This window comes from Condylura cristata, unplaced genomic scaffold (assembly GCF_000260355.1).
Source record: "Condylura cristata isolate star-nosed mole 26May11 unplaced genomic scaffold, ConCri1.0 scaffold00004, whole genome shotgun sequence".
NCBI lineage: Eukaryota > Metazoa > Chordata > Mammalia > Eulipotyphla > Talpidae > Condylura > Condylura cristata.
The window spans coordinates 45186990-45198302 of NW_004567105.1; positions in this window are offsets into that span (position 1 = coordinate 45186990).

The following is an 11313-nucleotide window of genomic DNA, read 5'->3' on the forward strand; positions in this document are numbered from 1 at the left end:
TGGGTGGGGATTATTTTCTAGATACTTTGCCCAACACATTAACAGATAAACACATTAATTCAGGTTGGTGAATTCCCTTTTTGTCATATATTTAGACCAACAGTCACAGAGTAGCACTCTCTCCATTTTACCCTTATAACATTAAGCTATATATATATCATACTTCAATAATGAACAGAATGAATATATATATATATATATATATTCATTAATGACATATCAATATTTTACACCTTGTTTTACATTTTCACAACATAGGTGTGTTCACTATAGCTCCAATGGCTCTCCAACGTAGCTCATAGTTTTCTCTTGCCTCCCATTTTCTCCTTTCATAATCTCCCTCACTTTTCCCTTTTCCTCCTCAGATCTAGGGTCAGCTTTCAGGGGTCAGTTTTAAAGTTTGCCTCTGTGTGATTCTTGGTTTGGTTTCTCTTTAGTACACATATAAGTAAAACCATTTGGTAGTTATCTTTTCCTTCTGGTTCAGCTGTGGATAATCCCTTCCAATTTCATTCATCTTGCCACAAATAACATGGCTTTATCTCTTTGACGACCACGTAGTATTCCACGGTGTATACATGCTGCAATTTCTAAATCCATTCACCTGTTCTGAGGCATTTAGATGGTTTCCATGTCTTGCATATTGTAAATAACATTGTTATGAACATAGGTGTAAAGGTTCCCTTTTAAATTCGTGTTTCTGTAGTGTTCTTTACTGGATACTTGGAGTGGAATTCTGGGTCAGATAGCAGATTCATTTTTAGTTTTCGGAGGAATCTTCTCACTACTTTTGATAGGAGCTCTATCAGACTAACTTCTCACCAATAGTACAAGAGGGTTTCTTTTCTCCCCACTTATTGTTTTTGTTTTTTATTTGATAAGGGCCATTCTCACAGGTGTGAGTAGGTGGTATCTTATTATGGTTTTGATTTGCATTTCCCTGATGATAAGTAATGATGAACATTTTTTCATATGCCTGTTGGCCATCTGTATGTCTTCTTTGGAGAAGTGCCTGTTTAGTTCTGTGCATTTTTTTGCCTGGGTTGTTTTGTTTTTTGTTTTTGTTGTTGAATTGTATGAGCTCTTTGCAGAACTCATACAATATCAACCCCTTGTAAGATGTATGGTGTGCAAATATATTCTCCCTTTCAGTAGACTTTTTCATTGTTTTGGTTTACTGTCTCTTGCAGTACAGAAGACTTAATTTGATGTATTCCCAGTTGCTTATGTTCTCCTTTGTTTCCCTTGATGCTAGAAGTGAGTCTGCAAAGATGTTGGCAGAGAAGCTCTCTTAAAACAAATAGGATATCTACCTTTCCACTTCTTCTGTTTAGTTCATATTTTTCCCTTTGCATTTGAAAACTAGAAAAGAATGAGGGACAATAAATAAAATTTAGCAAAGCTGTAGTCCCATTCTTAGTGGAACTTTATTTAGCCCTGACAAGGAGGGCACTTGATTTGGATGTTGATATTCCAACCAGGCTAATATCCAGAAGAGGAGAAAAGGGGGCATTTTCTAGAGTGGAATATATATTTAAAAAATTACTTATCGGCCCTCCCTGGTGGTGCAGCAGGTTAAAGCACTGCACTAAGAAGCTAAAGCCACTTCCTCATGAGTTCGATTTCCGCCTGCCCCAGAGGTGACCACATGGCATAGCAGACCTCTCCTGCCCGCCCACTGCTCCCTTCAGTAGTGTACTTCGTCGATCTGCCTGTTCTGCCCCCCACTCTGTCTCTGGTGAAACATCTCGCCGCCCCTGTACCCCAGTTCTTTATGCACAAATAAATAAATCTTTTTAAAAAATTACTTATAACTTCAGTGACCAATAAGGCCCTTTAGATTCAAGAATCAGTCCATTCAAGCTAGGATTAAATAAAAGAAGATTTGTTTTTATGACACAATTCAAATGTGCATAGACCCTAACAAAGCATATCTATGTTCCTCAAGGCCTAGAACTAGAAAGTGAAAATTCAGTAACAAAAATTTGTTCCATTTATTAGGAGCTATACTTTTTTCTCTATCATTATCTCTGTCTCTATTCCTGCTCTCTTTCTCTATCTCACTTTCTCTTAACCCTACCCATTACCCTTCAACCAGACTCAACTCCAGGGTCTCAGACAACCTTTACTTAAAACCTTTCAATCCTTTCCAACCAAGCATTTCCTGTTTCTCTAAGACCAAACTCCCAATACAGAGTTCACTGGATTCATTCCAATTCACACTAGTCTGGGAAAGTTATAAATTGTTTGAAACTGTACAGTTAGATAAAGTTCCCATCTTTTTGTTTAATCAGTTGTTGCAAAGAGCAAGGCCAGAGAGACCACATGTTATAAGACTGCGGGAGGCACACATCCCTACAGAAGGCAGTTTGTGTAAGGTATTGCATTGAATTACAGTCTTGAACTTTGAAGACAGTGAAATGTTAAATGGCCTAATTTTCTATAGTTTATTGACGTCTATATTTTAAAATAAATTTAACTAGTACTAATTTGAATTCACACTCTAAATAACTCTTTTTGGGACTTCACTTCTATTTTCTACAAGTGTCAGTCATAATATTCTTCACCAGATCAAGTGTTAGCAAGTGGACTAGTAGGAAAACTCATGCCAACTATCTGCCTTTGTAAATACAGTGTTATTAGAACATAGTCACATCCATTTGTAGCACTGGTTGATTTGAGTAGTTAGGACATAGCCCTTATGTTTCCTGAAATCCAAAATATATCTGCAATGAACTGAATTGTGTCTTCCCCTGCCAAATCCATATGTTTAGTCCCCAGTTGTGATGATATTTGAAAATGAAGACTTTGGAAAGTAATTAGGTTTAGATAAAGTCACAGGGGTAGCCTTCATTGATGGGATTAGTGGCCATCTAAGAAAAGGAGAGATTGTTCCATGTATACACCCTGAGGAAAGGCCTTAGGTACACTCAGTGAGAACACACAGGGTTATATGCAAACCAGAGAGAAGCCTTGTGGGAACTAAGTCTGCCGACACCAGGATCTTGAATTTTCAGCTTTCAGAATTGTGAGAAATATCTATCTTGTTTAAGCCACTCATGATATAGGACAAAATATGGCATTTTGCTATAGTAGTCCAAGCAGACTAAAGCATTCTATTTCTTTTTACACATCGAGTTTGCTGATCCTCACAATTAATTGTGACAGTGAATGGTGATCATACACTTTTAGAATATGTATAAAATTTCTTTTGTTGCATTCAGAACCTATTCAGGTCTCTAAATGCATATACCTTTGGGGGCAACAAAGTAGCCTACAAATTCAAGAGCAAAGAACTATTTTTTATACATTTAACATACTCTTGAAATCTTTATAGGTTTGTAGTTAATCTGTTAAATGTAGCAGTGCATTTATAACTTAATTTGTGTATTTTAGCCTTTTGCCTTAATGCAAATAATTGGCAGGTACCATATTAACACACAAAGGTAGTTAATGCCATGCACAAAAAAAGCATATTTAGTTCTTTATTATTTCTTCTAAATAATGTAATACACAAATCCTAGAACTGAAGGGTCTGAAAAGATGTGTGGAGGTGAATTCATTCATCCCTCAGCTTCTAGCAGCACTTCACATCAATTATGCTATAAAATCTTTGTGTGTTATTCATTAAAATCACTAGATAATGAGATTCCACTGAATCCACTGGTAAAATGCACTGGAGCTTCACAATTCTTTTATTGGGACATTTTGCTGAATGGAACCCAAATTCATCCTGCTACTAGAACTTCCTATTGTCCTTAGGTAGAACTGTTCTAACTAAGTTTGTGCATGGTATCAAGTCACTGAAATGTACTGCCTGCTTCCCCCTGATCATGTGGTAGAAGATAGAGCAAGCCAAATTTTGATACCTTGGACCTTAAAAGTCACACCACTCCAGTCATCTAAACATGGGAAGAAGGCTAAAGCCTCTTTTTCAATAACCTGTACTCAAGAGGTAAGACTGTGGAGGCTTCTAGGAAAAAATGTATTTTTCCTCTGTCTTATAGAGGGGTCATTGTCTTTTGTCTAAATATAAAGAAGGAAGATTGCCAGTGCTATAGTATTTTATATTTTATATTATACTATTTATATTATAATATGGCTATATAAGCAAAACCATTTCTATATTGGAAGAGTCATCTCTTTGGCATGTTCAGGGATGTTTTCTTTTAACATCTGAGATACATTTTCTTAAATCTACATCATTGTAGGGGATGAAAGTCCAGAATGCCCTAATTATTAAAAGTTGAGAAAAATTAACTGCTTCCTGATGACAGAGGGTCATTTAACTGTTCTAAAAAATGAGAAGTTTGCTATTCTGACAACACTTCCCAAAAGGATCAAGCTAATAAAGTAATCAAATGTATTTCCATGAAAACATTGTGGTTCAAAGCTGAACAATACAATGAAGATGGGTTTAAATCTGTATCTCTTTCTAAAAGAACATACTTTTTAAAGCTAGGCATAAAAAATATGCACTCATTATTTGAGAATTTCTCATTTTTAGTGATTAACTGAAGACATGTTTGGGGTCTCATTCACCTGCCATTCCAATCCCTCCCTTTCTCTACATTCCTGTAATCACATCATGTCTGAATCTCACTACAAGTTGGACTGTTTCTCTAGTTTAGTTGCTATTAGTCACCAATCTTAGTGACAAGAGGGGTGACCCAAAGAATTTACAACTGAAGATGCATCTCTGTATAAAGGCAGGAAAGAAAATAAAGACTTCTGAAGAGTAAAGGGGATGATGAAGAGAGAAAGCACTGACATATTGATTAGGTTGGCTCCCTCCATTCTCAAATATTATCTATTCACTTCTGTGAAGGGAATTTAAAAATAGAAAATGGTTAAAAAAAGCAAATTGTTAGGAGTATATTAATTGATATTAAAAAGAAGTAGTAAAATCTGACCATTTCTTGTTAACTACATCATATAAGTTCAACAACATTTTATCAATATGTCTTATGAAGAAATATATACTCATAATAAGTTACTGCACATGAATTTAAAGCAAATATTTTCTTCTGATAATTTGGGCTCTACTTTATCCCTATAGAAAAATTGATATTTGTATACTCAGTCTCTGTTTATCTCATACAAATAATGATGTCTAATCACTGATCTAATGTTTAGTTATTACACAAATGGGTCAGATAACTTTCACAATTGAGGCATAGTCTTATTTACTATCACAGGAAGGTTAAATAGATGCAAAGAAATAGATTTAAATAGTTTCATTTTGATTCAGGTATAATTTGATCACTTAAGAATTCTCTTTCAAATTTGTTTCTAACTTTATAACCCTACCATCATTTGTGTCATTTTCTTAAAGAACAATCTAGGATAAGGTTTTAGGTTGGGTGGGTACAGGTTTCAAATTTGATTAATGAAACATATGCAAAAAGGCTACTGATTTTTAATTTAGTCCCTATCACATGCTAACCAAAACACTGTGAGAAGCACCTTTAATCATGCTAATTTGAGGCATATTCATAATGGCTTGGAGATTTGTATATTTCAGGTTGAATTAATCATCATCTTCCCTCTATCAGCCTCTTTTCAAGAAGCCTGGTCCTCCTATGTCTCTCTTTTCTGTTGATGGCACTAGCATCCTAACCTCCCAGAATCAAAATATTACAATCATATACCTGCCACATTTATTTCCTTGCCTGTATTTACTTACATGGAAAGCATCATTGATACTTTCTTCATAAAATTTCTTGTATCTACTCCTCCTCTTTACTTTTTTGCATCCCTAACCCATGGACACATTTCCTTTAGCTAAAGCTAAATAAAGGTCCATAGTGCTGAAGCCCAAAATTTTATAACAATGCTGCCAATATTCAATAGGAATGTGTCTTAACAAATAATGAAGTGTTTCATTAAAGGTAGAATCTCCAGACTTCAGTGTTTACTCAATATATAGTATATGCTTTGTATTGATAGAAATTCTAAAATCCAGCAAATTCAGTGTCCAAAATGTATCTGACTTTGAGGATTTCAAATGAAGGAATATGTATTTTTGTTATCAGTACCTCTTGCTATTTTTTTTCAATTTCCTTTACTTCACTTTATATATGGATCTAGTAAATGGATCTTTCCTAATAGACCACTCCAAAATTATGGTCTTCAGGAGATACTTCCAGTTCCATATTCTGGCAATTAGGTTCTTTACAATATGGTGGGTCTTTTCTACTTACAACAGATGGGACTAACAGGGCATTTAGAATATATACCGTTTAGCTAACTATTCAACAGAAGACAAAGTTAGGTCAGGCTCACTTTATTTTGTATATCCATAATTTACCTATTGAGAGTCCAAACACTCAATAAATACTTGTTGAGCAATAAAAGCTTTGCTAACAGACTGAGGAAAGAAAGAATTAATGAAAACATGGACAGTATCTATTGATCTGAAAAAGAATGGTAATGTAAAATGACAGGTTTTCCATATATGTCAATATGCATGTCTGCTCATATGTCTCTGCTGAATTTTGGTCAGGTTCTATGAAGAGTCAGTTTTGAACTCCTGAATTGAAAAGAAATATTGTAATTTTTAAGATGGAGCAATAGAATTTGTTAATGAGGGTCACTATTGAGAAAATCTGAATAAATAGGCAATTTTTTTAGGAACAAGAAAAATGTGAAGGGAGTTGTATGATAGTCAGTGTGGCATTGACTTTCTATATTTGCTTAAGACCAGTTATAGAAAGAGTACAGTATCAGAGAACATGTAAGGCTTACCTGTGACCCACTCACTAAGGACATATAGAAACACTCAGGGCACATAGTGGGCTGATCCTCCTGACACTGACGTAAGTTGATGGTCACACTATAAAAGGAAATTGTCTTTATTAACCAAGTGAACCTATTCACACTAAAATTCACACTAAAATAAATGTCAGTTTTCTTATCAAAGAAACATTCAGATTAACATATGAATAAAAAATATTTGAGTAATACATATTTGAATACTAAAATATATTCAAATCATTAAAAAGAACTACATGAAATGGGTCAGTGACACTAAAATAGATATTAAAATGCTGATTTATTTTTGTTTGTAACTCCAAGAGAGAAACAGACACATCCATCTTCTTGCTATCTTCCTGAAATGGTTTAGAATTATCCAGTTTGGTAGCAGGCAAAGAAACTCAGGAGTTTTTTGCATAGTATTTTGCAAAGCAGGATTCTAGAAATCTCTATTCAAAGGGCATTAGAAGAAGCAAAAAGAAAAAAAATGGCAAGCAAGCTACTAGTGACAAAAATAGAAGCAGTAGAGGGGTTTGCTATCCTTTTGACAATTCATAAGGAAAGCTTCATCTGTCATAACCTTAAGCATAGTAGAATATCTATGAATACTCCAATAACAGTGGCTTATATTTGAATCACCTAGTCAGCAGCTCTGGTACTATCAATATGACATATATGAATGGACCTACTCAACCCGCATTCTAATCATTCACTTCACTCCTAACCCAGGACTTTAATGACTGCCAAGCTTCAGCATTTTCTCACATGCACTCATCTTAGACATGCACTTATGACAGCTTATTCAAAGAAAAGGAATATGACTAAACTCCCAAAGCAGGACACAGAAAGTTTGAGTGCTGAAATGCAAGCCAAATTTACAATTTAAAAATAAATTTCAGCAATGTTCAATATTACATATTGCATACTATAAGAATTACATTATTATTGCCGTATTAATATATGGCAGTTATTAGAATTACAGCAATAACATATGCAACTGCTAATGGACTTATAATGTAGCATGCCATTGGGAAATAAAAACTAACTATATTTTTTCCTGTTATCAAACAAATGTTGCCATAATCTATATAGTAATTTGAAACTGAGCTGTTATAAGTAGAAGTTTATATCTATATTTGCTATGCATATATGGGTCTCTGTCTCATAATTTCCCACTAAAGTAGAGTAAAAGGAAAATATTGCATTCAGTCTATTTCTGAGTACACATATAGTTTTGATTATTTTGACTGATTAAACTGGCTAAGTAAATTTATTTATTTAAAAAGTTCAATTTGACCAAAAATATTCTGAGAGGTCAAAACAATAATCAAATTAAATTGAATTGTAAGTTTTGTTTTTTTTCTGAAGAGATTGATTCGCCTAGTCAAGTCAATCAAAATAGTCAAACAAGTTTGTGTGTGTAGATACATCAAGGTGTTTAGTAGTACTTTGTTCATTTGAAAAATATAGTAACAATTCCTCACTTTTTAAAACTCATCTGATGTTTGTACAAACTCTTCTATTGAGCAGAACTAATATTTCTATTCCTACTATTAAGCAGAAGAGTTTAGGGGAAAGGTGGCTAGAAAGCGTTATTTATAACTACATTATAGATTACTCCAAAACATTATAATTATAAATTATAAAAAAATTATTTTTTATAATTCTGAGAGTTGAATGGCTTCACCTAGAGAGTTCTTTTGTTTCATTTGGGTTAGAGTGAGTCACATAGCATTAACATCAGCTGGAAGCTTAACTAGGGTTGGAATATCCAAGGTTACCTCTCATCTGCAAGAGTTTCTTTCCATTTAACCCGACATTCTATCAAATAGTTTAACCTGAGTCTGAGTTTCTAACAAGTTAATTGACTTCTAAGTGCATGCTCTCCTAAAAGGACAACTCTAAATGGGCAAGCATTAAGGGATCTTCTCATTATATCACACTTTTTAATATCCCATTGTCAAAGCAAGGCTAAAGACAAGAAAGACAGGGACTACACAATGGCCTGAATTGCAGGAGAAGTTGTTCATTGGGGCCATTAATATAACATTCTATCACAACATGGCTGGTTGGATGGTCACCATTGGCTAAGAAGAAGCTATAAAACCAAAATAATTAATTTATGATATAAGGAGATGGAAAGACATTCCATACTCATGGATATGGTGGATCGGGAGAATCAACATATTAATATTCTACTATATAAAAAATTTGATAATATTTATATAAAATGATATATGTATTTGATATATAAATTTGATAACATTTATTTAAAATGCCAACAATTTTAAATAAGGAATGAGAACATATTTAAGGATATAAATTGCTGGAGGGGAGGTAGAGGTGAAGGAATGCTATTCCATCATTGGTAGGAATATAAAATGGACATTATTTTAGAAAATAAAGTGTACTTTCCCTAAAGAATAATAAATATGTAAATAGCATATGACTCACACGCCCACTTCTGAGCATATATCCAAAAAAACATTAAACAATCAAATAAAAACGATAAATGCTCTAGAAGGTTTTGCTATTCTATTTACCAGTTAGCACAAGAAAGCAGCATAAATATAAATAGGAAACTGGATCAAAATGATCAGTCTAATCATACTGTGGAATACTACTCAACTATAAAGAAAGATGAAATTTTTACAACAAAATTGGGGAATTTCAAGGGAATCATGTGCAGTATACAAGTTCAAAAGACAAATATCAAACTTACAGAGCAAAATATTTGACAAAGTAAAATCCTCATTAAAAATTAGCCATCATTGTGCCCTCCCTGGTGGCGCAGCGGGTTAAAGTGCAGCACTGAGAAACTAAAGCCACTTCCGCATGAGTTCGATTCCCGCCTGCCTGGGAGGTGACCACATGGCGTGGCAGACCTCTCCTGACGCGCCTGCTGCTCCCCTCAGCAGTGTACTTCGTCAATCTGCCTGTTCTGCTCCCCACTCTGTCTATGGTGAAACCTCTCACCGCCCCTCAGAGTCTGGACTGTACCCCAGTTCTGTATGCACAAATAAATAAATCTTTAAAAAAAATTAGCCATCATTAATAAAGGAAGTGACATTTCTTAGGCAAAGAGGAAAGGATGGGGAGAAAAGGGTCAAAGAGATATAGGGAATGGTAGCAGGGAAAAAAAATCCTAATCATTTTTATCGAAGAAGAAAATCTGAACATTTTTTCCCCATTTTTTATGTCTTTGTCCAACAATTTCAAGCTTTATAAAGCTCAGAGGCTGATCTTATCTGTCTGTTGACTTATGTAGGATCAACAGTGGGACTGGGAACTGGAATTATTTCATAATTGAATTGAACTGGAATTATTTCATAAATGAATTACCGGAGAAGTTAAGAATCAGAATGCTGATTCACTTACTCAGGATCTCATAGTATAAGATGAAGCCCTGTTTCCAACTTCCAGAAGATCAGGAAGACATCGTGTTTTATTTTGTTTTTAAAGATTTATTTTATTTATTTATGCATATAAGACATGGGGTCTAGACCAGAAGTGTGGGGAGTTGGAGAGAATTCACCAGAGATAGAGTGGAGAGCGAAACAGGCAGATCTACTGAAATACACTGCTGAGGGGAGCAGTGGGCAAGACAGGAGAGATCTACTGTGTTAGGTGGGTCAGCTTTCTGGCTGGGGATGGAACTCATGCTGCAGTGGCTGCTGATAGCTTGCTAGTGTTTGCAACTTTAACCCCTGAGCCAACAGGAAAGCCCAGACTCATGATCTTTTGAGGATATATTTGCACAAACCATCTGCAGCAACATAGCATGGATCTTCTCTGTCCTCTCAGCTGCATAGGATACTCCAAACCTACATTTTGCTAGATTCTTGTCCTAAATTCTCTTTATATTCCTAAAAATTATCAAGAACTCCTAAGATCTTTGGTTATATAAATTATACCTATCTATGTTTACTGTATTAGAAATTAGTTTTTTTTTTAATCATAACAACACAGTGATGACACCATCACATGTCATTGCATTTGATTATCCTTTTGGGAGGAAATGAAAAGGGAAAAAGAAAACTGTATCTTCCTTGATATTATGGAAAAATCAGCACCTCTAAAACAGTCTCAGAGACATTCAGGGACTCCAAACTCACATTTTAAGAACTGCAGTTTTAAGTAATTTTGCTGCTTAATAAAAGACATAGTGCTAATAATGAAAATTTTAAACACATTTAAATTCATTGCTAAACTGACAAGAAACAGAAAGTCATTCTTAAAGAACAAAACTGAAATGAAAGCACAAATCCAGACAGGCGAAGGAAAGTTGAACCTGAGAAAATTGTCTAGATTTTGTGACCAATATTTTACATTGACAAATGCACTTGGTGCAGAATCATAAAAACAGATTAGTGTTGCTCCAAAGTGGTTAATTTGATAGAAAACTCCATTCGGCTCTCACTTCTATGCCAATACTTCAGAGGAATGATATAGCTCAGTGAAGGAATGAGAGGAATGAGTGAAGGAAGAAGCCTGTCCTTCAGAAAAGGATATGAGAAAAATTTCTCTCAATATTGGTTGTAGACGGAAAAAAAAAAA